The sequence below is a fragment of the Kryptolebias marmoratus genome, linkage group LG14, assembly GCF_001649575.2.
Source record: "Kryptolebias marmoratus isolate JLee-2015 linkage group LG14, ASM164957v2, whole genome shotgun sequence".
Taxonomy (NCBI): domain Eukaryota; kingdom Metazoa; phylum Chordata; class Actinopteri; order Cyprinodontiformes; family Rivulidae; genus Kryptolebias; species Kryptolebias marmoratus.
In genome coordinates, this window is record NC_051443.1 from 11,978,549 (window position 1) to 12,005,636 (window position 27,088).

Consider the following 27,088-nt stretch of genomic DNA (forward strand, 5'->3'; position numbering starts at 1 on the left):
AATCATCAAAATTAAACGAAATAAACATTTGAAATATATGAGTTTGTATGTAATGTATGAATATAATATACAAGTTTCACTTTTTAAATGGAATTACTGAAATCAATCTACTTTTTCATGATATTCTAATTTTATGACCAGCACCTGTATACTTTGAGCACTACACATGTGCAAGCTCATGAACCACTGGACAGAAATAAGTCAAATTTTCAGAATGTACATTTACAACTTTTGGAGTCACCCAATTCTAGACGTCCACCACGTTTAATTAACATTACATGCTGTTTAATTTCCATCACAAAAATGTTTCTAACTTAGTGTGTTTTGCAGATATTGAGGTAAAGTTTGGTGTGGTTGTAGCTGAGAGTCATTCCCAACACATACTCTGAGAACCAACAAATCCCATGAAATCTCACAATATTGCACAAGGTTCTACATAATGCCATTTACAAGGTTTGATCAAAATGGCTCTAACAGCTCCATATCCTTACTCCTCATAAGATGATCTTATTCTAAAACTCTGGTATACAAGTCAGCAGAAAATATGCATTCCTTCAAGGACTGCTAAGTCTTTCATTTTCTTGTATTTTCCTCTCTTCTCACATCTTTTGCTCTTACCTGCACTTCTTTGCTCCCACCCTGGTGTTAGAGCTTTGGCCTACAGAACAAGTGGTCATGGGGTACCAGATGGTCTGAGCGGTAGAAGGGTCTAAACTGACCCTCTGGCAGCTGATCTTGTGTGCCTTAAACCACAGGAGATCTGGGTGGGAACTTGCATCTCAAGTGAGCTGAGAGGCAGAGGACATAAGTGAAGCTGGGGGGGGGGGAATTGCATAAAAGCTGAACCTGTCATTTAGTGCATCTCATCCACAAACACTGTGAGGCAGCTTCTTTGAAAGTGCACGACCATACACACATGCAAAAAAAAACTGACTTAAAGTGTAGAAAGGGGAAGAAAAAGCAGACGGATCATATTACAAATCGAAACGTGAGGAAGAATTCAAAACATCGAGGGAGGGAAAATGGAGATTCAGTGAGGCATAGATGACAGCTTGTGACGCCACATTAGTCATCGAGCAAGAAGATGGAGGTGTCTACACGGCCTCTTTAGCTTTGTCTACTCTTAACTGCTGTGTGTGTGTGTGAATGTGTGTGTGAGAAGGTGCAGTGCCCACAGCCTTATATGTTGCGTCCCGGCAATGTTTAGACAGCGGCTGCAGCAGTTTTGATGGGAACACTCAGGGGAAGGTGGGAAGGGAGGAGGCGAGGAGAGCAGGGCAGTGCTAATTGGGACAGAAGATCGGGGTCAGGAAGAAAGGAAGGAGCAGCGGAGGACGGGAGAGACAGGGAGTCCTCGAGCCCTCCAGTGGTGCACTCTGCTTAATGATGCGTCTCTCTCGTAATTAGCAGACAGTAATTAACGCTCCAATCACCTGGGTCTCTGTGGGTCACATACTCTCGCTCTCTGTTCTGTGTCCCCCTCGCTACAAACAGGCGCCAGTTACATCCCAGTGGTCCAGCTCCCCGGACCTTCAGGCAACCCCTGTGGCTCAGACTTTTCTAATAAAAGCATTCTTTCCATATGGGACACACATTATGGGTAAATCTATGTCTCTGCCTAAACCAGCTTGTGTTTATTTGTGTGTGTTTGTCGGTGGCTGCTGCTGCTGCATGTGTGCACTAAGCGAGTTTATATGGGAGGCAGCCAGTATTTTTGTACACATGGTCTGTCAGGCTGTGTTGGAGTGGGCCTCACCTCCAGGCTGGTTTAAATATTAAGCCTTGAGTCGTGGCCCAGCATGCATTTTTTAACGCAGCCCTTGTGTGGATGAAAGAAGTGGTCCATGTCTGATTGTTCCACAGAACAAACTTATTCATTGTCATCTGAAAACCCAGTCAAATTGCATGCACTACCTGAACTCAGCAGGTGTGATTGACGGAAATGAGCTCACTCAAACACACATTTTGTCATACACAAACACACAAGAGGAAAAATACACACAGATGGTGGTGCAAGAGACAATATGCTTTTGCTGGCTTGCTCCACGACCGTTAATAAAACATGGAGTTGCTGAGACATTCTTTCCAGGCGAACCCATCTCCAAACAAAGCTGTGTGCTTAATAATACTGATATGAATTTATCCGTATCTCCTCCGTTTCATCATTCGTGTGCCCCGGGGATTGGGTCGTGTTGAGGTTTGCCCCCACTCTCCAAGGGTGGCGACAGCTCATGGGATGTTCACTTTCTTATTAATTGAATTTTAAAGTGACCTTGCAGTGATATTGATCTGCATTTGATGAAAGCCGCACGGTGGCACACATGGAAAGACACACGCACATCAATCCTGCCTTACGCATCCTTCAACAGCTCAAGGTTAGCGGAGTACCGCGGTTAAAGCAGCCAGTTTGAGTGCTCCGCTGTGTAGAAGATTTGTCAGAGTTCGGCGATGGCTGAAGTTTAGGAGTAGTGCTGAGCAGTGCAATAAAAAGAGGGAGGGGAAGGTGGGAGCAAAAGGAAGAGGGAGCAGCAGAGATAAGACCAGAGTGCTTTGTGATGTCAGTGGTGTAGTAGAAAGCTAAAGAATAAAAAGAAGCGAAGAGTATTGTTTTCCAAGGAAGCAAGCCAGGTGTGAGAAAGAAAAGGAGACGGCTCTGACCTATTTTAGAGTCGGCTTCTTCCACAAGCAGCTCCCTCTTCTGGTTCAAAACTGGCAACACACCCAGAGATTCGCCCTATTAAGGGTTTTCATTCCTCATTAGTTGCAATGGAAGTCAGCTTTTTACAAATTACTTGCATTTGAGAACGCCCATCCATCACTTCGCCTGTTAGCAGCAGCTGCCAGAGTGAATTCAAGCTTTCCACACTCAAACAGATGACAGCTGATAACATGAAATGGCTCAGAGTTACGTACTACTAGTACCTTTATTGTTACTGATTTCTTTAAAACACAGATACACACACACACACGACTCATTTCATTTTCTGTGGCATGATTCTGTTGGATTACACATGAAAGCATACAGAGCTACTTTGCTGCCTGTGGCTGCGTCACACCCACGACTCCGAGAACGATATGGCAAACTGAGTGTGTGTGGGTCCATGTGTGGGAGTGCACCCGGCTGGTGTATGGGAGTGTGAGGGCAAGAAGGGGAAAAACGTGGCAAGTTATAGTTTCTCAACAATAATTCTATTTCTAATTATGACACATTGCAAATGTATCCCTTTTTGTTTGCCACCTGTTTCGAGAAGTCAAATCATCTCTTCAGCTTTTAATCAGGACAAAAAATTTAAAGTCTAGCATTCCTTGAAGGAATGCGTTTTGCCTGCCACTTTTCATGCCAGAGTTTTAGCCTAAGATCATCTCATGTTGAGAAATTATTAGTTATTAGTTATAGCTATTTTGGTCAAACCTTGAAAATCATTTTATGCGCAGTTTTGTGCAGTACTGCCATATGTCACATGATCTGTTAGCATGTGGAGTATGTTTTATGAATGGCTCTCAGCTACTGTCACACCAAATTTTCGCTCAGGATCTGCAAAATTGACTGAGTTATAGCAATTTTTTGTGTAAGGTAATGTTAATTAGCTATAATGTCCATCTTGAATTGAATCGACTACAAAAGTTAATCAACTGTAGATGTTCAGCCAATGAGTGGTTTCTAAAAGTTTGATTAGAATCAGCTCAGTTAATACTCACAAACACAAGACACAAGTAAAAGCTTTCTGCTGCAGACGATAAATATGGTAAGCTGCTTGTCAAAATGTGCAGTAAAAGTGAGTCTGTTTTTCAGTAAAACTATTTTATAACCACCTAAACGCTCACATTATGCTGTTTGACCAGCCAGAACAGAGGGCAGGGTTAAAAAACAGTGAATCACAGATCTGAGCTTTCTGTTTTGCAAAGACAGAATGATGCTAAAGAGCCTTCAGCAGTTTCCAGTATTCATCACACGCACTGGGACGCCAAGTGTGTGCTTCGCTGCTACATGCAAGGGTTAATAGCAATTGATCGTTTGCTGTTGATCACCCTGATTTGTGATTACCTGGCAGGGGCACATTGATTTCACACAGCTCAGCCACTTCCACCTTTTTGCCTGTGAGCTCACTGTCATTTAACGCTTTGCTGGTGCAATATTGCAATTATGACACCCCAGGCGTTGGTGTTGCTCAATCACTCCCTGGTGGTGCATGTAGTCTGCATTACAGAAGCACCAGCCCAGTCAGGCAAACTCTGATTTACATAAACAGAACATGGAAACCCCAACAAAGAGGAGATAAAGCTGGACTCTGTGTTTGTCTGTGGCTTTCAGGCTCTTTTCTGCTGTCTTGTCATGGTTAAAAAGGTTTGTTCCTTAACTTCCTCTCTCCAAATACAGGTGTGTGGCCAACTGAGCTGAGGGCGTGGTGTGAATTAGGAATACTAGTTTACTGTGGCCTCACTCCCTTTCTGCCTCCCTTTCTCCATCTCTTTCATTTCTGTACCTTGGTGTGGCTGGCTCTCGCCTCCATTAAAAGCTTGTCCAAAGTAATGAGTTTAAAGTTGGGGCGCTTGTCTCGGAGAGGGAATAGGAAGAGAGAGAGAGAGAGAGAGAGAGAGAGAGAGAGAGAGAGAGAGAGAGAGAGAGGGAGTGTGTGTGTGTGTGTGTGTGTGTGTGTGTGTGTGTGTGTGTGTGTGAGAGTGTTTCTCTATTTTAGGAGAAACACACATATGCACTCTAGGGTTGTGGGAATAAAAATGTGTGTGTGTGCGTGCTGTAAGGTTTTGAGGTATCCTTTGACAGCAGTGAATTTAATAAGCAAATGTTAAAGGTAGAAGGAGGTGGGGGGTGAAGGGCTTGGAGGGGGTGCACAGGGCTGTGCTTATGAAATATGAATGACTGTTTCTGCGTCTTCTTCAGCAGGCCCCATATCATCTCTCTGGTTTGCATTTCCCCCTCCTCGCAAAAAGGGGAAGCACAGTCTTTATAGCAGGGGTGTTGTACTCAATATAAATATCTTTGCCTTAACTTGACAAAACGAGCTGCAGAAAGTTTTAATAAGTTGTGTCATGCGTTAACACGATTGAAGGATCGCTTTGGTTTGGGGACCTTTATGTTTAGCATGCACACCACAGTGGGGTCGTATCGGAGGCCCCTTAGGATAAAAAACTTTTTTCTTTTCACATATAACAGCAAACCCTCTCACATACACCATCAAACCCTCTCACATACACCATCAAGCCCTCGCACATACACCATCAAACCCTCTCACATACACCATCAAACCCTCTCACATACACCATCAAACCCTCTCACATACACCATCAAGCCCTCGCACATACACCATTAAACCCTCTCACAAACACCATTAAACCCTCTCACATACACCATCAAACTGTTTCACAACCACTTTCAGATACAATATAAAAAAATCTCAAGTTCATTGTCAAATCGTTTCATCTAAACAATGCTGAAGCTACCTGGCTGAAGTTAATATTGTCAGGATTTGGGTTTTCTTTGTGTTTTTGTATTCAGTTTATTGCTTTTATTGTCTTCATGTTTCAGTTTGAGTTTATTGTTTATTTTATTCAGTCATCTTTGTTAGCCTTGTCTTAGTTCAGTTCTTGTTCCTTGTGTCTTTGTTTCCTGTCATCATTCACTTCTCCTCAGTCTGTCTCTTGTTTTCCTGCCACGCCCATCTTCACCTAACCCTAGTTGTTATCACTCACCTGTGCCCACTTCACCTAATTACCCTCTGTTTTAAAACTCATCTCCTCCACTCGCTGCTGGTTCGTTGTCGCTTCATGAGCTGTCTGGTTGTCCTCTCGTCTTGTGTCGCAGTCTTGGATTTTGGTTATGTTTAGTTTTGCTTTTTCCTTTGTTTTGTTCTTTTATTCCTAACAAATTAGTTCCTTTGAGTTTTTGCCATGAGTCTGCGCTCTGGGTTCGCCTCCTTCTCCACCCAACATGACAAGTATCTGGCCTGCTGGAGGCTCACAATATGCTAAAAGATAAAAACAATGTAAGAAATTTAGAATATTTTGTATGTTTCCTATTTTTTAAAATTGTAATAACAGAAATAGACCCATGTAATCAATTTTTAATTAGTTTTTAGTTAGTTTTTTTTAAAGATGAAAACAGTCTGAAAGCTTATTATGAACCGCACACAATCTGATGCAGATCCTTCACTTACCTCTTTAGTCTGTATGGAACTTTTTTGAATGACAAATCCTATTCTAATGTTTAATGTGTTGCTACTTGTAGTACTTAATTTTGTGCATCAGTAATATCAAGCACAATCAAACCCATAACTCTGTCAACATCATTTTGTGAATTTGATTGAAATTTTATTTTGTATTTATGTTGCTTTTTACCACTGAAGTTTTCAGATGTTCTCATGTTTCTCCCTCATTTAACAATTCTGCATAGTGACCCACGCATCACAACAAAAACTTTTTATTTAAAAAATAAATATAATTAAAACAAAAATTTTGAAATTTACAACTCACATGTGTTTGATGATAAAAAAATTAATATAAACAAACTGAAAGAATGTATAATTTCAAGTATGAAAAACAAAAGGGTACATTGTTACTCTGCATCTGAGTACAAATTAATTTCTGCACTTGTTTCAGTTAAACACTATGATAAAACACTCCAGTAGTCCATGTGTCTGATTTAAAACATTAATTACTTGTTTTTACAGTTTTTGTGTCAAAATCCCAAAGTGGGGTGATTGTGTGGGCGGAGTTACCTCCTTGATTGGTGACGTAGAAGGAGGCGGGGCCAGCTGTGACAGACCACTGTAGGACACTGAGGAGGTTACTGTCAGTGTTTATCAGGGAAAATGAAAGCAGAAGAAGAAGCAAGTTTAGTTAACCAGAGTACTGGTTTAAAAAACTTTTCTTTTGGGGTCTTTTTTTTTTTGGAGTGAGCTTAGTTAATTTTTTTATGTTTTAGTTCACTTTTCCTGGCCATTGAGTAAGGCAGGCCTCCCCATAAGTGACATCCCAATCTATTATTAGTATTTTTAAAGACTCACAATTTCAGTAAGCTGACATTGAAGTGCCTTTTCTATTGTGACAGCCACAGCACTCACCCCTGTCTGAAGTCTATTTAAATTGTGATCTTAAAACAATATTCAGACAAAACCAGGAAAATACAACATCCTTGTCATCGGTATCTACTGTTAGGGGTCTTAAAATAAAACATTATCTGTGTGTCTTGGATGAAAGTCAAATATGGTCTGGTTATAGTTATTTTCAGAACTATGCGTACATGGGAGAGGATCATCCAAACATGAGGCAAATGTAAATTTACAGTTTAAATGGTAATGTCATTGTTGGGCTATCATGATAGGAGCAGCAAAACAAAAATAACATATAATTCATCATTTACAGGATGCAGAATTATCACACTCAAAGTGGAAAAGAAGTAAATTATACAGCATGTGGTAACAAAGTTTGTAGCTCAAAAAGGAAAATTTTAATATATTTTAAGGCAGCTTTGAAGAATGTGAATAAGGTTTTATTTTGCTACTGTGCAAAATAATACCTGTTTTCCACAATTTGTTCATCGGTGCTCCTACTGTTAGTGTTTGCTTTTTAATAAATTCCAGAGAAAATAAGTTTTAGCTGAGCTGTGTAGATGTAAACACCAACACTCATGTGCTGAGTACACCGAGGATCCTGCATAAAGTCTTGGGATCCTGTTAATATTTTGGTTTAACCGAGAAAAGCCAGTTACTGGAATATTCATCAAAAAAGTGCTGAAACACGCCGAGAGAAGCCTTTTTTTTCAGCAGTGCCTGAAAACTACAGATGAAGAGAAACACTGAGAAATATATTTTGGTAAAAACTGTGTCAGGATGCTCTGTGGTTCACAACAAGATACCAAAGAGTCTCAGCTCAGAATTCAGTTTAGGAAGTTTGTGAAAACAATGAGCAACAGTATAATAACTATAATGGTAGCACTATATAAAATACTTTTCAGTACTGTTATTATTGTTTATCTTAAGATAATGAACTGGCATTATTCATTAAAACTACAAGGGTTGGAGGTTGAATAGATCAACTAGTCATCGACCTTCAGAAAATATGGTCTCATTTGCCTGATTAACCCTGTGTCATGGGAGTGTATAGCAAACATTTTGTCAGCTTTCACTGACAAATGGTGCCATAGTGCTGTGGTGATAGAGTCTATCTTTAAACACGCTCTCTACACAAGTCAAATAAAGGCAAGCAAGGTCAAGGGACAATTAACTTTCTTTGTTTTCCTTTTCTACTTCTCCATTACTAATGTATATTAATTCCACCCCCTCATGCTTAACTTGAGATTTCTTTTTTCTGTCCCAGCAGAGGGGCCCTCTCCTCTCTCTCTGGCCTGCAACTCTCTATGAAAGAAAGAGGCAAACAAAACGAACCCAGAGAGAAAAAAAGCTTTTTCTCCTCTGTTCTCCCAGATGTCATGGTTTTCCGTAATGTTCATTTTAACCCTCTCGCTCTTTTTTTTTTAACCCTAATTATGCACGCGCTGTTTCGTTTTGTTTTTTCAATTCCCACAGTAGTAGGGAACTAGTTGCACGCTCAGTGGTTCTGAAGGCCAAAACCTGATAGGCACATACAACAGCATTCATTAGAAGCCGCACTCTAAAAATGTGCAGATGAAAAGACGTGCCGGCTTAAGTGGTCTTCCACTAAAATTCAGTGAGGTTTGCAAAGGTCCAGAATTTATGTATTCAAATTTTTTTTGGTGACAGCCATACTAGTTTTCTTTAATCACCATATTGTCTTTTCAGGGCTGCACATAAGAGAAATTGTGGGCCAGATAAGGGAATTACTGTAAAAAGCTGCTCCACATAAAATGAGCGACCTTAAGCTTCACTGCCGGAAATAAATTGCTGCAAATTGTAACCATTTAAAATGTACAAAGACGAGTGAGATGTACTGTCATTCTAGTCCACTAATAATAATAATAATAATAATAATAATAATAATAATAATAATAATAATAATAATAATAAATCATTTTTGACACACTTTTCCAATCACTTGCCTTCATAATTTAATTTTAATTTGTTCAGATTGTTTCATCTAATGATGAGATGTTTATTGGTCACATTTTTGCAACAAGAACACATAATTTTGAATAACTTCCAAATGTAAAAATAGGAACTAACTGTAACTTCACCTTTAATTATTAAATAAAGCAACTTATCAACTCCTCTTTAGTTGATGATTTTCTATAAATGAGGACCGATCATGAAGAACGTTTTAATAATTTAACAGTTAAAGAAGATCATACAAATTTAAAACGGAAAACCCTATGCCTCTTTTGCATCGGTATTTATCAATTTATCAATATAAATGTTTAAAGGGATAGTTTGGTCATTTTGTAAGTGATGAGTTGTTTCATAAGCAGGAAAAACTATATAAAATGGCTGGCCATCAATAACCATAACCATAACCATAACCAATGGAAGAACTGAGCTTGTTTCCCTCCAACTCTGATTGAGGGACGATGGGAGACAACAACTACTGGCTTTTATTTATTGTTGATTTGGTGTTTAATACTGTTGCCTCACATGTAGAAGGTCCCCGGTTCAAAATTTGGCCCTTCTGTGCAGAGTTGGTAACAAATGTTGTGAACTGCTCATCTATGTAGCTTCAAATATTTAGAGGTGTGAATAGATCATTCTTTTACTTGCTTCCTATTTACTCAAAAATAAATGTGTTTCCCATAAATTATTCCTACTTTTATTAATCTGACATGTAAGGGTCAAATAACATGTTCCACATGTGATGATTTTATTAATTAATCATGCAAGGCTTTTTTAAATATTACTCTTTTTTTTCTAATCTATTTTGTCTGCACACGTTTGGCCCTCACTGGCAATAATATTTTAATACTTATCAATATTTTAGCAGTAAATCCAGCATCACACTCATATCAGCTTCTGAAAACCAGTCTTGCTGAGTTTTAGATGTAGTGGCATTATGTGTCGTATGCCCCGGTGTTGATCTTTTCTTTCCTCACAATCTTTCTCCAGTTCATGTCCATCTCCTTGGAGAATTCCCAGATAGGTGCTAAAAGCAGCTGTGGTTTTAATGGTTTGCACTTCTGCTGTAGAAGAGAGGAACCCACCATTTTGGCCATTTGGGTGTGCAAGTTTTTCAGATTTTTTTGTGCATAAGATTTTGTGTTCCTCTGTCTCAATATTTTTATTCCTGAAATGACTGACAATTAAATCAGATAAATACCAATGTTTTTTTTTAATCTGGCCACATAAACATTTAAAGAAAAAAATAGGGCTTTCTTATGAGTTTTGTAAGAAACAGCCCTATAATAGTCTGACTGGACAGATAAAAACTGAAATCACCCAGAATAAGAAAAAATAAAACTTATATAAAGAGATTTGTAGTTGAGAAACTACAACATGGTGGTTTAATCTGCATTTTACTTTCTAAAAACTACTAAAGGTAGAAAGGAATTTCAGAAAGTTAAGAAAAACTTTCTGAATTAATGAAATGTGATTTTTAAGAAATGCTTCTTCTAAAATAACTAAATACATGTGAGCTCCTAAAGGAAAAATGTCTAGGTGTTAAATAAGTCACTTTTATCAAACATTTTCCTGCAGTTTGAATTTAAATAAACTGAAATTAAAGCTGCGAGTACAGGGTATAACTGTCATGGGATTATGTTTCACAAATGATCAACAATAACAAATACTGTGTACAAACGCATTAAACAAATACTGTGTTCATGCACTAATAGGATTGATTTGCATTAATGTATTGGAGTGCGGTGTAACAAGACAAACTAGTGCAACAATGGACAAAAAGTAAAAGAAAAAAAAAGAAAACTGATGACCAACTTCTTCATGAGAAGTTCCTGATTAAACATTAGTCATTCAGAGCGTCATGACAATGTTTTTGGAGTGTTTTATGTTTTGGGTCCTTTTCAAAGCCTCCACTGCTTGTGGGTGGATAGCTCTTGATCTTCCCTTGTTCATATTAAATAAGTCAGATACCAGCCCCCACCTCAAAAAACCTCGACTCACGTTTACACCAGGGGCTTATTGGATGTGAGTATGAGCCTGTGTGTAGCTTTCCTTTCAGCTCAGGCCAGTGAGTTTGAATCCTTTTGAACAGGCAGTAACATGAGGCAGCTATGACAGGCAGGACGACCCTTGATCACTGTTAATTACCTAAGCGGACGTGAAGCTCCCAAACCACCAGAGCGATGCTGCAAGGGCTGTACGTCAGGGAAAATGTGCAGATGTGTTTTCAAACTGGTGCGAGGCATGATGTGCAGGTGCAGTTAAACATTTGTGCACATCTGTGTCCTCTCATCTTCATTTTGTGACTCCTTGTCCTTCAAGTGTCGTGCTGCTCACCGGAAGACGATCGTTGTTCTTCAGCACTGTTCAAAGGCAAAGCAGGGTTTGTCAAACCTGTCAAACACAAAAGCACACAAAGAAGCTCTCGAGTCGCTCTTTTTTAATGAAGCAGAAGTCATTTAAGATTTATGAAAGGAGTTTTAAAAGCCAACTACAATGGACTGTCATTACACTTGGAGTCAAAATACTTGCATCATCTCTTAGGAAATGATCTACACTGGCTGTACGAAGCTGATGTGCTGAATTCCCAGGTGATTAAAAGTAGAGAACAGGAAGAGGGGGGGATCAGGTTTAGTCATGCTCAGAGCTATTATTACATTTTCAGATCTTATGACATAAAAAGAAAGGAAACTTAAAAGAAATCCTGCCAAATAAAGTTTTTTTACTTTAACTTTTAAACGTGTCCTCTGTTCCTCATTTACATTATGAGTCAATGTGGGGTGCTGGTGACTCAGGACAGTCTATTTTGGAGAGTATCCATTGAAAAGCCTGCGCTTAGAGCATAGATGGTCAAGGTGTCCTTGGAAGTATTGACTGGATTACGACAGAGCAGTGATAGACAGCAGATGTAATCCCACTGTTTCTCATGGGAGGGAACTTGTCAATAAGAAGAACTAATGGCCTGTTTTGCACATGAGACCAACTGGACCCCTGGATGCCTCATTTATACTTTAAATGCATATCAAATAACAAGGAGTAAGACACAAAAGCAAAATGTTTTAAAGCTGATGCGAGTTGTTAAAGTCGTGTCACCTCATGGGGAGTGCTGCATATAACACATCTGGATCTCTGTGTGAAAATAGACAGTTAATTTCACCATTTATCTGCAAAAACTATTCTAGTATTTAAAGCTAGTTAAGGTGCAAATGGATAAGCATTGAGTTTGAAGAAGCATTCAATTTGCTACTCCTTCCCCAGCTTTGTAAATACTCATGCAATAAATACATCAAAACATTTAGCTTGATCTGGGATACTGTGTTAGGACTTTTGCTAGCAGTGTATTGTACAATATAGACAAAATTTGCAAAAAAAAAAGAAAAAAACTGAAAAATCAGATACTCACAAATGGGATTTTGGCTAAATGAGTGACAAAACTCAGACATTTTTAGAGTGCTATAGTTCAGGCATACTTTACTGTAGAAACATAATTCAAAGTTTAATTAGGTCATAGAAACTTGAAATGTATGTGTCTGAACTGGCATTTTTATATTTTTAATACTTGTCATACAATTGCAGTTTTAGTTTTATGATTTTTGGACATTTAAAACAAAATGTCAAACACAACATTCTAAAATGTTTAAAAGTTCCAAAATGTTTGCAAACAAACTCTTAATATTTCATACATATCCTGGCAGATATTTTCATATGTCAAACGCTGGTATTTTTGTCTTTTTACGTCCAACAGTCTTATAGGACTTGTGATATTTTCTTAAATCACTTCAGAGTGCAGAGTGTGCACATCCAATCTCTCATTCACTACCGTTTTATCTGAGCTAATAAATTTATCTTCAAAACTCTGAGTGATGGGTTCTTTTGTCCTGTCATATAGAGTATCCAACATAAAACACAGCTGATGTGTGACAAGTAGTGGCAGAATTCTGCAACTTAGTTTAGAAGCTTTTCTAAATCATCCTTTTTGTTGTTGTTGTTTGTCTGAGGATTACTTTCTACTCTGCATTTCTGTTTGCCTGTTTTATTAGGAGCGCTAACAGAGAGTGAGAGACACAGCAGTGTGGTTACCATGGTGACCAAATTGAGCCACTGGCAGAAGCTTTACCATTTTTTTTGGTCATGAATCTCTTTACTCTTCTTTTACAATTTATATATCAAATGTAGGTATTTTGTCAGCTTAGAACATTATCTCCTGCTGCCTAAGGCAAATGTTTTTGCCCATGGATGTGTGTGTTTGAATGTATATGTGCATGTGTTCATTTGTCTTTACAAGTTTTAATGAAACTCTCAGAAAGCAATCATTCAATATGCATCTGTAACCATTTTACTTTTGGAGCCAACCCAGTTCAATGTGGCCACTACTGCTAATTGACATTACCCAACACAAAAATGGCTGTAAATCAACCAATTTTACAGATATTGAGCTAAAATTGGTGTAGTGAGCATCAGCCCCATTACATACTCTGCACTACACTACACACTGCATAACACTTTTGCCAAAAAAAATTGGCCCTAGCTGTTGGTATCGACTCTGTCTGTTACCAAAATATCTCATGAATCACTGAACATTTAATGAAACTCTCAAAAAGTGATGACTGGATGTACAATTACAACTAATCGACTTCAGCCATCACAAAAATGTCTATAACTTAGTCAAATTTATAAATATTGAGCAAAATTTGGTTTAGTTGAAGCAGACAGGCATCCCCAATATAAACTCCTTGTGCTAACAGATCTCACAAAATTATATGAAATCACTTCACTAGCAAGGACCACGCCAAGATTTGTAAGTTTAAAGTTTTAACGATAAAGGGATAAGGGGATGAGGGATGGAGGGAGGAGGGGATGTAGAGATGAAGGGATGAAGGGATGTGGAGATGAAAGGAAGAATGCATGAATGGTCGTCTGAGGAGAGTGCTGAAGGGCTTGAGAGGTGAAGACTCTTGCAAGGGTTTTGGTCTTCAGGAAACAAATCTCTTATATTTTCCAGAGTCAGCGTTGGACCCCCCCAGACGGACCTGAAGTGAGAAAACAAAACGTAGATATAGTTAAGGGTGAGGGGGGTGGGGTTGACGAAAACGTAACAAACTGAGTAGAATGAGGGAGCGAGGTATAAGTAGACTGCTTAGAATGATTAGAGGTATGGTTTTGGGCGTGGCCCTGCTCCCGAACTTAAGTTAACTCATTAACTTCATATAATGTCATTTAGAAGGGTTTGACCAAAACATCTATAACTCTGGCCTCATCTTAACTTGGTTTTTGTATGAAAGGCTGTAGTAAATATGCGTTCCTTCAAGGAATGCTAGGCCTTTATTCACAAACATAAGAGCCAAATTACTAATTGGTTTTATAGAAGAAAGCTAAGAAATGTTGGAATTTCAGGCAGTAGCTGTCTTGGCATTCTTCTAAATTTCTTTAGAAATATTCTTGTGATGCTCTTGCCTTTAGTAGAAATAAAATGTGGCAAACATTCTTGTGCTTCCAAACCAAATAACAGCCGTTTAACAAGTGCGACTCTGTTGTCATTTTTCCTGAGCAGATACATTCACGCATTAGATGCCAGGCTGTCTGCTATAAAAACTTGTGAATGTCTTTACATTTATCCTCTTAAGATGTACTGTTGAGAGACCAGAGTAAACAGAAACGATCTGCGACAACTACATCTGCGCAGACGATGCTGAAAAAGTTGTGAAAAGAGTGCGGCGGAGGGAAGATTACATCACGCTCGCGGACGTTCCATCTGTCAGCCTTTAGGGGAAAAGAGGTTACAGCAGAGATGTGATCCTCATGTTGCTTGAAGGCCTCACTCCTGCAAAAATGTGGTTCACAAATGTCATTATACCTTGAAATTAATGACTACGTAAAGTGAAGTTGTTGTTATGATAAACACCCTTTTCTTTCAGGTGTGTTTTAGTTCATTTTTAAACAGCTTATGCTTTTTAGTGAATGTTAAAGTGTTTTAATATAATTGGATAGATCAGATTGGTGCTTGTAAGCTGTGGCGTATTGTGCGTGGAAAGAAGGAGAGAGAGAGCAAGTGAGAGACAGAAGAAGAGACATGCTTGGGTAGCCAGAAAACAACACTATCAAAGGAGGGCTTCAAAGACTATCAGCTACGTCTCCTGGGTAATTTGCGATCCTGCATTCTTTCAACTTCAAAGGGGCCGCTGTGTGTTGGAATACTGCAAGTGGGAGTGAAAGGGGGGGGGCGGGGGTAGACGAAGGCTTTCGACGAGGGGGGAATCTGATTTCTCTAATAAATGCTGACACCAGACCTGTTTGATATTAGATTCAGGGAACAGTTTGATTTGTTATCGCCTTTGAAACTCTTCGGACGTCCTTCAGCGTGGAAGACTGGCTACCACTGTGCCCTGAGAGGAAGCGAGGGGAGCAGAGAGTGCCAGGCTGCCAGGACAAGGCAGCAGCTATAAAGATGACCATTAAGGCGCTATTGACTAGGAGTCTCCTTGTCTGACTCTTTGCCTGTATCTCTGCCGGGACTCATTCTGTTCACCCCTTAATATGCCATCAACAACTCAATACAGCTAAAAAAACAAAACTTTTTAAGGAGCTGAGAAGCCTGATTTTTGCTGAAGCAAGATGGCTCATTAGAAGTGACTCAATAGCTCTACTGAGGCCCCAGACTGAAAGGCAATAAAGTTGTGCCCTTATAAAGTATTTTGGGCTATTTTACAATATTTTTTTGCAAAATATCCCCACACAGCAAACAAACAAATTCATGAACACTAATATACATCAACAAAAAACTAAATGTGATGGTATTGATAGGTTAAGCATGCAACATTTAGCATTATGTTGGCATTTTGGTGGCATAATGACTATTTGAGAGCTTGACTCATAATAAGAAACATGCAGTGGCCTCAAAAGACCTTGTTGAAGATGCAGAGCTGTTAGGGAGAAGCAGCTCAGATGGAATATTTAGATACCTACAACCAACTGCAAGTGGAAGATGAATAGCAGAGGAGGAAACTCTCAGGGGTTGTTAAAAAAAATACTTCTAACGGGGATGTTCTCAGCTGCTGTTTTTGCATATTTTGGCATACTGTTAGGATTTTTTTCCCCCCAAAGTTAATTTACAGTATGACTGCAGTGTTGGTGCCATGTAGGCTGACTGCCCATAACTCAACATTTATATCACCCACTGCTATAAAATCTAGACGGTCGTGTAACTGTCTGTGTCGTTTGTGTTTGTTTGTGGTATTAACCAAATATTTCATGAATCACTGGAAGGATTCTAATGAAATGCTCAGAAAGTAATCATAGATGAAGAGCTACAACTCATTAACTTTTGAAATCAAACCAAATTAAAATGACTGGAATGTTTGTAACTCATTTTTATGAATAGTGAGCACAAATTGGGTTTGGTAGTAGCTGAGAGTCATCCTCAACATCTACTGCACTTCAAGTACAAACAGATTGCACAAGATCTTTATCAACCCTCCTGAAGCCCTTAAAAGAGAGAAAGAAATATTTAAATTTTACATTTAAACTTTACATTCCACTTGGTAAAATTATTGAACTTACTCCAAACAGTTTTAGAGCATAAGTCCAAATAAACTGAGCATTTTGACCCTCAAAAAAGGTATTACTCAATGCAACACCTTGGTGACGCAAGTTATAAATACGCTTTCTTTCATCTTCAGGCCTATGAGCAACCTTAAAGGAGCTTCACTTGCTAAAAGTGTCAAAGAAAACCTGCAGATGAGAGTTAGTTAGTTTGGCTTTATTTATGAGGGAAATCTCAAGGAGATTAGGACCTAAAAAAAGAAAAATCACATCAAGGCAACTTAAAACTGCCATCCCATACTCTTAAAACTTAGAAGTCTGTCAAATCCAAAAAGTGTTGAGAGGAATTTCATTTTGTAATTCCACTACTTTTTGGCTGTATTGAGTTGTTAGATATGTCCTAATGGAAAGGTAAGTACTAAACAGAAATAAAGGAAAACCGGTTGTTCAACCACCTTTCTCGGCTGTATCAAGCCCTTGCCATATCGTAAATAGTTTGTTATTGCCGCACGCTCACAGATTAAGTTACACTACACCGGCTAAAACACTTGCTTGAAACAGTTAAAGCCATCTCCGACTACACACAGCAAACTACTTACATCACGTGAGGGAAAGGCTCCGCCCCTCTGTAACGGGAAGAGCCTAGAAACTATATATGAATCAACACTTCCTTCGTTCTGGGTTTCTGCTTCTGGCTTCATCCTTAAGATGTTGTCTACAGAAGTCCCAGCGCTGGCCTTGTATTAATTCTCTGCCTTATTAGAATAAATAGGTAAACTTTAGTTTTTTGTAGCTTCATCCTTAATGAGTAAATTGTCTGAGTTGCCCCTTCCTTGGGGTAAAAGGACCAGAAGTGAGCTGAGGATGGTCCGTCTGCAATAGAGTAATAAAATAAGAAGAATTTCAAATAGCTGTAACTATTATAGATAAAGTTACTGTAACTGACATGAGATTATTAGTAGTACCTACCACAATATATAGCTTTTGTCTTAATTGTCAGGATTTGGGGGTTATTGTTATTTTTCCTGTTTAAGTTTGGGTTTATTGTTTCTTGCATTTTGTCTTTACGCTTAGTCTTGTTTTTATTCCGTTTTTGTTTCTTGTATTTGTACTCCTGTCATTATTCACTTCTCCTCAGCCAGTCACTTGTTTTTCTGCCACGCCCATCTCCACCTACTTTTTGTTAGTTATCACTCACCTGTGTCTACTTCACCTAATTACCCTCTGTCTTTAAAACCATCTCCTCCACTTACCTGCTGGATTGTTTGTCCTTTTTCCGTTGCTGTCTGGTTCTGCTCACTTTCCCCGCTTGTGTTTGCTACGTCTTGGTATTTAGTTTTTTTTGTATTTAGTTCTGTTTGTGCTGCCTCGTCAGCCTTTTGTTTTTGTTCTTTTATTCATAATAAATTAATTTTCTGTTAAAGCTCTCGTCATGAGTCTGCGCATTGGGTTCGCCGCAATCGCCACCCAACCTGACATTAATAAATTTGTGTCAACAGTCATGATTCACCCTAAGTCATCATTTATTAGCAAAATAGCTTTATTTGGTTGTATATTTATTAGATTTTTTAGGTCATAGTAGCAAACATGGCAGAAACACAATCATTTAGAAACCTGTTCCACTAAATCTACTTCATTTTCAAGGACTAAACATAATCTTCAAATAAAACACATCCTGAAATAAATCATAAAACATAATAACCCAGCAAAGAATATGAATATATGTATGAAATCTTGCATAACACCAATAAGTCCAGACATCTTAAATCCTTCAGTTCTGATGAGAGTTAGAAGGAAAGCTCATATTTCTTCAATTTTTGCTACTCTCTTTTGGCTCCCGGTAAAATTCAGAAAAGAATTTTAAAAATTGCTTCTAACAAACAGAGCTCCGAACAACCAAGTTTCGCCATTTGCGGCACGTTTGAACCTGTCGGCCACCTTAGGGTAAGCAGCTACAAACATTGGTGTTTAAAAAGCTTTTTTTTTATTGGAGCAAGGATGTGCTCTTGTTTAAACTCCATGAACATACTTTATTTTATTTACCTTTACTTTATATATACATCATTACTTACAAATTATATCCATAGAATCAATCTGATTAATTATAATGACATCTATACACGTGCCACAGCTCATTAAAAAACATTAAATGTTTTTGCCTCTAAAGTGAGTAATTTTCCTTTTTTAACTAGCTAATAATAATAATCAGAGAAAACCTATTCACTGATTGTCATTTAATTGTTTTAAGTTAGAATTTAAGTAAGCATTTTAACCAACTAAGGATAAAAAAGCTTGAATAATTCAGCATTTATACTGATTTGCACTTTAATGGCCACTTATATTCAGTCATCATGCACAAAAACATTTATAACTATCAAATCCACACACATCAGCGTGAATGTTAGCACCACCAGTGTCATTGCCTTACCCAACATGCACTGCGTTCATTGACCCATGGGACGATTATGCTATTTGATTATTCTGCAGGCTGGCTCATGTGCTGTATGTCGCTGTGCTTTTTATGCATATTAAAGGATACATCCCTATTGATCTATTGATGCATGGAATTGTGTCATAAATATGCAAAACTGCTGGCTGAACATCTGAGTGATTGGCTATCCATGACATCATCAACAACTCCCAGATGTTTGATTCATGCTGTCCAGACAGGACACTGGGGGCTTGTAAATGAAATGTAATCAGTACAACGCTCCTGCATCCTTGCCAGCTGAAAAACACCCCACCATGCTGCCCCCAAATCGCTCGCCACCTCCTCGTAGCCCTTTGCCAGAGTCCCTCCCCCCTTTTCCCATCTCTCTATCTGCTCATTAGTGCCGTGTTTTCAACAAAGAGCCATCTGGGCATGGCTACCTGCCAGCTCAGGTGGGCCTTTACAAAGAGAAGACAGCTTCTCGTCAACATCTGTCTGCCAGGATCAAAGATGTTTCTGTTTACCCCTTTAACTCCTTATCCTGTTTTATTTTTCTCCACTTGCTTCTCCTTAACCCCCCCCCCCGTCTGCCTAATACTTTCTTTTGTATTTTTGCCGCTAAACTTCCCATACATTAGATGGAATGTAGACTAAATGTGGCGTCCTCCTCCCCCTTCTAGTCTCTCTCCTCCTCTTAGTCGCTTTGGAGCTCCTCTCTTCGCCCTTAGGATCTAGACAGCTTTGTTTTCTCCTCTCAGCTTTTTTAGGTAATTGTTTCCCTGTATATATGATGAGAAAGACATGAATTTTTCAATATCTTCCTGCTTTCCGTCACAGCAGTCATTTTGCTCACGTACAGTGTAAAGCTTTTATTTATTCCCACCATCATGTAATTGTCTTTGTGTCCATATGTGTTAACTTTTGGAGTCAACCCAATTCACAGTTAATTGACTTTAGCAAACACAAAAATGGCTAGAACTCAGTCACTGTTACAGATATTGACGTATATTTCAGCATGGTATTGGCTGAAGGTGATTTCTTTTTTTTTAATATATATTTTTTATTCAAGAAAGTACAAAGCAAGGTACATATAAATACAGTAACTTGAATTTACTTTTTCTTTTAACAACCGAACCCCACCCACCCACATACATCAAAAATAAATAAATAAATAAATAAATAAATAAATAAATAAAAATAAAAAGACAGACTATGGGGGAATTACATGTCCACAATTCAACAATTAGACATCATCAATTATATACATATACACACATATACATATACAGTATATATATGCATACACACACACATATCTTAGGGCTCTACAGGCTTATGGAAGGGAATCTAGATTTTTAAAGTACTCCATCATAGGGTCCCACACCCTGTGGAATTGTCTTGATGAGCCTCTAATAAAGTATTTAATTTTCTCTAATTTCAAGAGAAACATTAAATCAGTGAGCCAAACCGAGACTTTAGGTGGTTCAGAGGATTTCCAGTGTAAGACTATACGTCTACGGGCTACCAAGGATGCAAAGGCGAATGCGTTTATCTGATCAGTGGATAGCATGTGCTCCTCAAACAATACTCCAAAGATGGCCATTCCTGCAAACGGTTTGATTTTGGTATTAAATGCACCATTCAGTGTTTTACAGACGGATGACCAAAATTCAGTTAATTTCGGACAATTCCAAAACATATGGGTCATGTTTGCTGGGGCAGAATGACACCGCTCACATCTGTCATCAATGTCCTTATAAATTCTTGAGAGTTTAGATTTGGTATAGTAAGTTCTATGAAGGACCTTTAACTGTATAAGGCTAAGCCGTGCACAAGACGATGTTCCATTGATTCGTTCCAGAGCACATTTCCAGAAATGTTCAGAAATAACAGAACCAAGTTCTTCAGACCATGCAATTCTAAGCTCATCTAGTGTTGTTTCCTGAAGAGAAGTAATTATATTTGAGATGTTTGCAATGTGCCTCCTGAGGTACATAGGGTTGCGCAAAATCTTCTCAAGCCCCGAGTCCGCTGGAGAGGCAGGAAATATTGAACTCTGACTTTGAATAAAATGACGGACCTGAAAATATCTGAATAGATCAGTTTTTTGTAAGCGAAATTTGGCCGAAAGGTCAGTGAAATTGGCAAAAACACCATCTATATAAAAATGGTCACAAGTTTCCAAACCATTCCTCCTCCATAAAGCAAAGGTGTGATCCATCCTGGCAGCAGGGAAGAGGTGATTATTACAAATAGGGCTATACATAGAAAATTCTTTTAGATTAAAATGTTGTCTGAATTGTATCCATATCCTAAGAGAGGAAGATACTACAGGGTTATGGGTGAATTTAGAGGGTGAAAGTGGTAATCCGGCAGTAACCAAAGCAGAAAGTGAGGAAGAGGTGCAGGAATTTGCTTCAATCTTACACCAATCCAGCTGTGGACTCTGATACCAATATATAATTTTTTGGATATTAGATGCCCAGTAATAGTTCCTCATATTAGGTAAAGCCAGACCACCTTTATCTCTGGGCCTTTCTAGAAACTCTGCGAATTCTAGCATTTTTATTTGCCCAAAGAAAAGAGGAAAACAATTTATTTATAGACTGGAAAAAAGACTTAGATAGAAATATTGGGAGACACTGAAACAAATACAAAAAGCGTGGTAATACATTCATTTTTATACAGCTAACTCTACCTGGAAGAGATAAGCAGAGACCGGACCATCTCTGAAAATCAGCCTCCAGTTTAAGCAAGAGAGGTTTGAAGTTCTTTCCATAGAGATCAGAGAAGGTACGGGTGATGTGTATGCCTAAATATTTAAATCCGGACTTTGATATATGAAAGGGGAGCGCATTGTCTGATAGCTGAAGGGCTAGATAGTTAATTGGGAAGCATTCACTTTTAGAGAAGTTTAATTTGTAACCTGAAAAACTTCCAAAGTCGATAAGAATATTGACAATATTAGGAATACATGACACTGGGTCAGAAATATACAAAAGTAAGTCGTCGGCGTATAAAGAGATTTTATGTTCGGTATCAAACCTACGAATACCAAAGAATTTGGGGGTTGTCCTTAATTTTATTGATAAAGGCTCAATAGCTAATGCAAATAAAAGTGGGCTAAGAGGGCAACCCTGGCGTGTGCCCCTTGAGAGAGAAAATAGATGGGAATATATCTTATTTGTAAGAACTGATGCTTTGGGTGATGTATATAACAAACGTATCCAGGTTATAAAATTTAAACCAAAGCCAAATTTTTCCAGTACAGTAAACAAATAATTAAATTCCACTCGGTCAAATGCTTTTTCCGCGTCCAGAGAGGCAACTACTTCAGGAATCTCCTCAGACGCAGGAGAATAAATGACATTTAAAAGTTTGCGAATATTTGTGAAGGACTGACGACCCTTTATAAAACCGGTTTGTTCTGTTGAGATGATGTTGGGTACAACATTCTCTAGCCTCGATGCTAGCAGTTTGGCTAAAACTTTGACATCAACATTAAGCAAAGATATAGGCCGATACGAGCCACAATCATTTGGGTCCTTACCTGGCTTTAAAAGAAGTGAAATGGAAGCCTCTGTCAGAGTTTGTGGTAAATGGTTCTGATTAAAGGAGTGATTAAACATCTCAAGTAGCAGGGGAGCAAGTTGAAGAGAAAATTTTTTATAAAACTCAACGGTATAGCCGTCAGGTCCAGGCGATTTTCCACTCTGCATTTTATGAATGGAGTCAACAATCTCTTGTAGCTTTATGGCTTCTTCAAGGCTGTCTTTGGCCTGCGTATCTACTTGTGGTATATCAATATTATCTAAAAAGGTAATCATTTTTGATTTATCTTGCGGGGAACAAGATGTATATAGTTTGGAATAGAAATCCTTAAAGGTGTTGTTTATCTCTATTGGGTCTACAGTGAGGGATTGTGGAGTATTACGTATCTGCGGTGTTAGACGGGACGCTGATTTACATTTAAGCTGGTAAGCCAAAAGACGGCCTGCTTTATCCCCATGCTCATAATACTGTCCTTTTAACCAAAGTTGGTGTTTTTCAGTTATTTCTGTTGACAATAGGTCATATTGGGTCATCAGTGTAACCCTTTCTTTAAATAACTCAGGTGTTGGGGTGGTAGAATATTGTTGGTCAATTTGTCTTATTGATACCAAGAGATCGTTTGCTTTTCGTTTTCTTTCCTTACTGCGTGAAATAGAATAAGAGATTATCTTCCCTCTTATAACTACTTTAAGTGTTTCCCATAATATGGATGGGGATATGGAATCAGATCTATTGAAGTATATAAACTCATCTATTTCTTTACCAATGAATTCACAGAAATGACTGTCTGATAGTAAGGATGTGTCTAATCTCCAAACTCTTGGTTGTGTGACATTTTGAGAGAATAAAATATCCAGGGAGACCGGCGCATGGTCAGATTCAACAATAGTATTATATTCAATTCTCTTTGTAAAAGGGAGAAGTGTCTTGTCAATGAGGAAAAAATCGATACGACTGTATGTGTGGTGAACATGTGAGAAGTAGGAGAATTCTTTTTTGCTAGGATTAAAGAACCTCCATGGATCAACCCAACCTGCCTTATCAGCAAACTCACCAAGAGCAAGAGACATTTTAGAGCGTGTTAAATTTCTAGGACTAGAGCGGTCCAAAGCTGGGTCCATAACTGTGTTAAAGTCACCCGATAGAATAAGACTATGTCTGTTTAAGTCTGGGAAGAGAGAAGTGAGTTTATGTATAAAGCCAACATCATCCCAGTTTGGGGCATAAATACTTGCTAAGATTACTGGAGAGTTAAACAGCGACCCAGATACTATCACAAATCGTCCCTGGGGGTCAGAAATGACCTGAGATGGTGTAAACAATATTTTTTTGTGGATCAGGATGGCTGCTCCTCGTGCCTTATTATTAAAGTTAGAGTGGAAACTCTGCCCAATCCAATTCCTCCTAAGCCTGATGTGGTCTGCTATTTTCAAATGGGTTTCTTGTAAAAACATTATTTCTGCATTTAGTCTCTTTAAGTGAGAGAAAATCTTTGCTCTCTTGTTAGGCCCATTCATCCCTTTCACATTCCAGGTAATGAAACGTGTTGGAGTTACACCTATATCTGCCCTGACATCTTCAATGTTGTGTGACATATGACATGTTCAAGAATGAAAAGCAGGTTGAGCACCCCCACACGTCTGTCAATAACAAACAAAAACAAACTAAATAATATAAAACAGCAGAAAAAAGTCTCTGTCCAAAAGAAGACAAAAAAGACAATAACACCTTCATAAAAATAAATCTCCCTTTAACCCCAAACAGAACATATCCTATGCCTGCCCCCCGAACATGGGCAGACTGCAGGTTCTCTTCTAACTCCTGAACCTTCCGATACACCCTCTCCTCTTAACCTATGAAGAGCCTATGACCTTTTACCAGGGGTGGCTTGTATTAGTTGAAACCATTCCGGTATTAAAATTAAAGTGAAAGGCATGCAGTCAAATATACCGTTAATGGACATTCAGTTACGTTTAGTAAATAAGTAAGAGGGAAACAGAAAGAAAATACCCAAAATTCTCAAAAACAATTATATTAACCAAAATAGACTTTGGCGAAAATTCACATACGTGTCAGAACGTCCTCCAAGCAGTAAGATGGTTTCCGCGCATCAGGTGTGCGCGACCCGACAAGTCCATGTCAGTCCTCCTCCCCAACCACCAGCTGATCGCAGTAAGCCCGGGCTTCCTCCGGAGTATTGAAGTCGAGGGATTTTCCCTTATGGAAGACTCGTAGGACAGCTGGGTAACGCAAGCGAAACTTTATCCCCTTCTTGTAGAATGCTTGTTTAACGCCGTTGAATTCAGCATGTTTCCTCGACAAGGCAATGCTGTAGTCAGGGTATATTCTCAGTGTAGCGCCCTGGTAGGTGATTGTGTGCTGCCTTGCCCATTGCAGTAGCCGTTCCTTCTCCTGGTGTCTTTGAAAGCACACCACAAACGGACGTGGAGGCCGGTTAGCATCGCTGGGTTTTGCGCCCACCCTGTGTGCTCGCTCCAGCACCGGGGCAGAGTCGAACAGTGCGTTGCTGCCGGTGAACTCCATTAGCGCATTCGTCATGAAGTTAACAGTATTCCCCACACCTTCGCTGCCTTCTGGAATGTTTATAATCCTCAAGTTATTGCAGCGTGACCTGTTTTCTAGATCCTCAATACGATCCAAGAGTGCAGCATTTTGGCCTTTTAGAGCTTTAACAGCAGATTCGGCAGCACAAATCTTCTCAAAATTATCACCCGCGAGTGATTCTGAAGCGGTGAGGCGTTGTTGCATAGAGCCAACCGTTTCTGTCAGAGCACTCACCGAAGCTTGTAACGGCACCAGTGATTCTTGAATGAGGGTAGAGATGTCTTCTTTTAAACTTTCTCGTTGCTTGGCTAACTCTTGCACTAGTAGGGTCATAGTTATTCCGTCGCTTTTGGAAGGGCTAGCGTCGGAGGCCATAGTGGCTAGCTTGCTAGCAATGGTGTTCCGCGTGGTTATCGAGGAGGTTTGTTTTTGCTTAGAGGTAGCCATTAACCGGCCAAAGTCGCCCAACACGGTAACGCGCACAAGGTACAACAATTCTGTGGTAAAGGTATAAGATTTGGTCACATAAGTTACAAGTTGGGTCAGAGCTCCTCACACTCGCTGCCTACTCCTTCATGACCCAAACCGGAAGTAGAAGGTGATTTCTAACACATATTCTAAACAGATTGCACAAGAATTTTGTTTAAAACTTTGCCCGCCACAGCTAAGCGACCTTAGCAAAGACAAAACTGTCTATAACTATGTCAGCTTCGCAGATACAAAGCTAGAACTTGATGTGGTAGTAGCTGTACGTCATCACCAATACATACTCAGAGTGCAAACATATCACATATGTATGCCTTCATGGAATAATATTTTCATTTCTTAATAATCTTATCCTGATAGCCCTGGGTTTTGGGTGTGAGCACATAAAAATCTTCCGATTAGCAGCTAAAAGTAGTCCTGGCGTTTTTATGTTCTTATGGGTGTTTCTACAAGGTATCTCAATGTCCACAAAGATCAATAAACATGCCAAGCTATATGTGCAGACAGTGGAAAAAAGAGTGTTACACAGATTTACAGCTTGTAATCAGACACAGATGGGTCCCCAGTCCCTTGGTGGCTGCAGTTTATATCATGGAAAGCATTGATGTCTCTATTTGTGCTATCAACTTCCAGAGAAATGATTCTGGCTGCTGTAGGTAAAACCCCCTCGATGGTTATGAGATGGTAAATTCAGCTGGTTTGGCCCTGTAGATGCAGAGGATCAGGGGAAGTGTTATCCTTTAAGCCAGGTGCTGCTGTTCAACACAGCCAGTTCCTGCTGACTGAAACACTTCCCTGCGTGCTTCTGTCTGCTCGTCTGACTGTCTTCTCACAGGCTCAGTGTGCGTGTGAAGAGGTTACTCAGGCCTTCTGTCTGAGCTGTGAGAGTGCAGAGCACGAAATGTGGTGACACTGTTAGATCATCAGCAGACTTTCTGGTAGCCTCCTCCAAGGAAAGCGGAGCAGGAATTGCTCTGTTGTTGCTTTGAGCCCTTTTTGCTCAGAACTAATAGAGATTGATTAGCCCTCCTTTTTAAGATCAATGGCGACGCTATTTTAGTTATGCCTGTTTGCCGGGATGCGTTCTGATCAATGACAGAGCTATTTTTTGTGTCAAGGGCAGGGCCCAGCTTACTTCAGGCAGGATGAGATAGACAGGTTTGCCCGACAGACCATTCAAGGCCACACAAGCTTCAGCTGCTTACCTGAACTGTTCCTTTTTTTGTCCCACAAATAGTCTTCTGCTCTGAAAAGCGTCACTTATGAAACAATTCTGAGAGATTTTGCATGCTCTGCATCACACGCTTTGCCAGCCAGGTCAATTACATCACTGTCACATTACAACACATCACCCACTTTTCTGTTAACTTTAGGGAAATGCTGTAAGAAAATCCAGGTTTTTCTATTTCTTAATCTCTTTCTGTACACTTACTTCAAACACTGCCTCCTCCAGACTCTCCAGCTTTCTACTGCATTG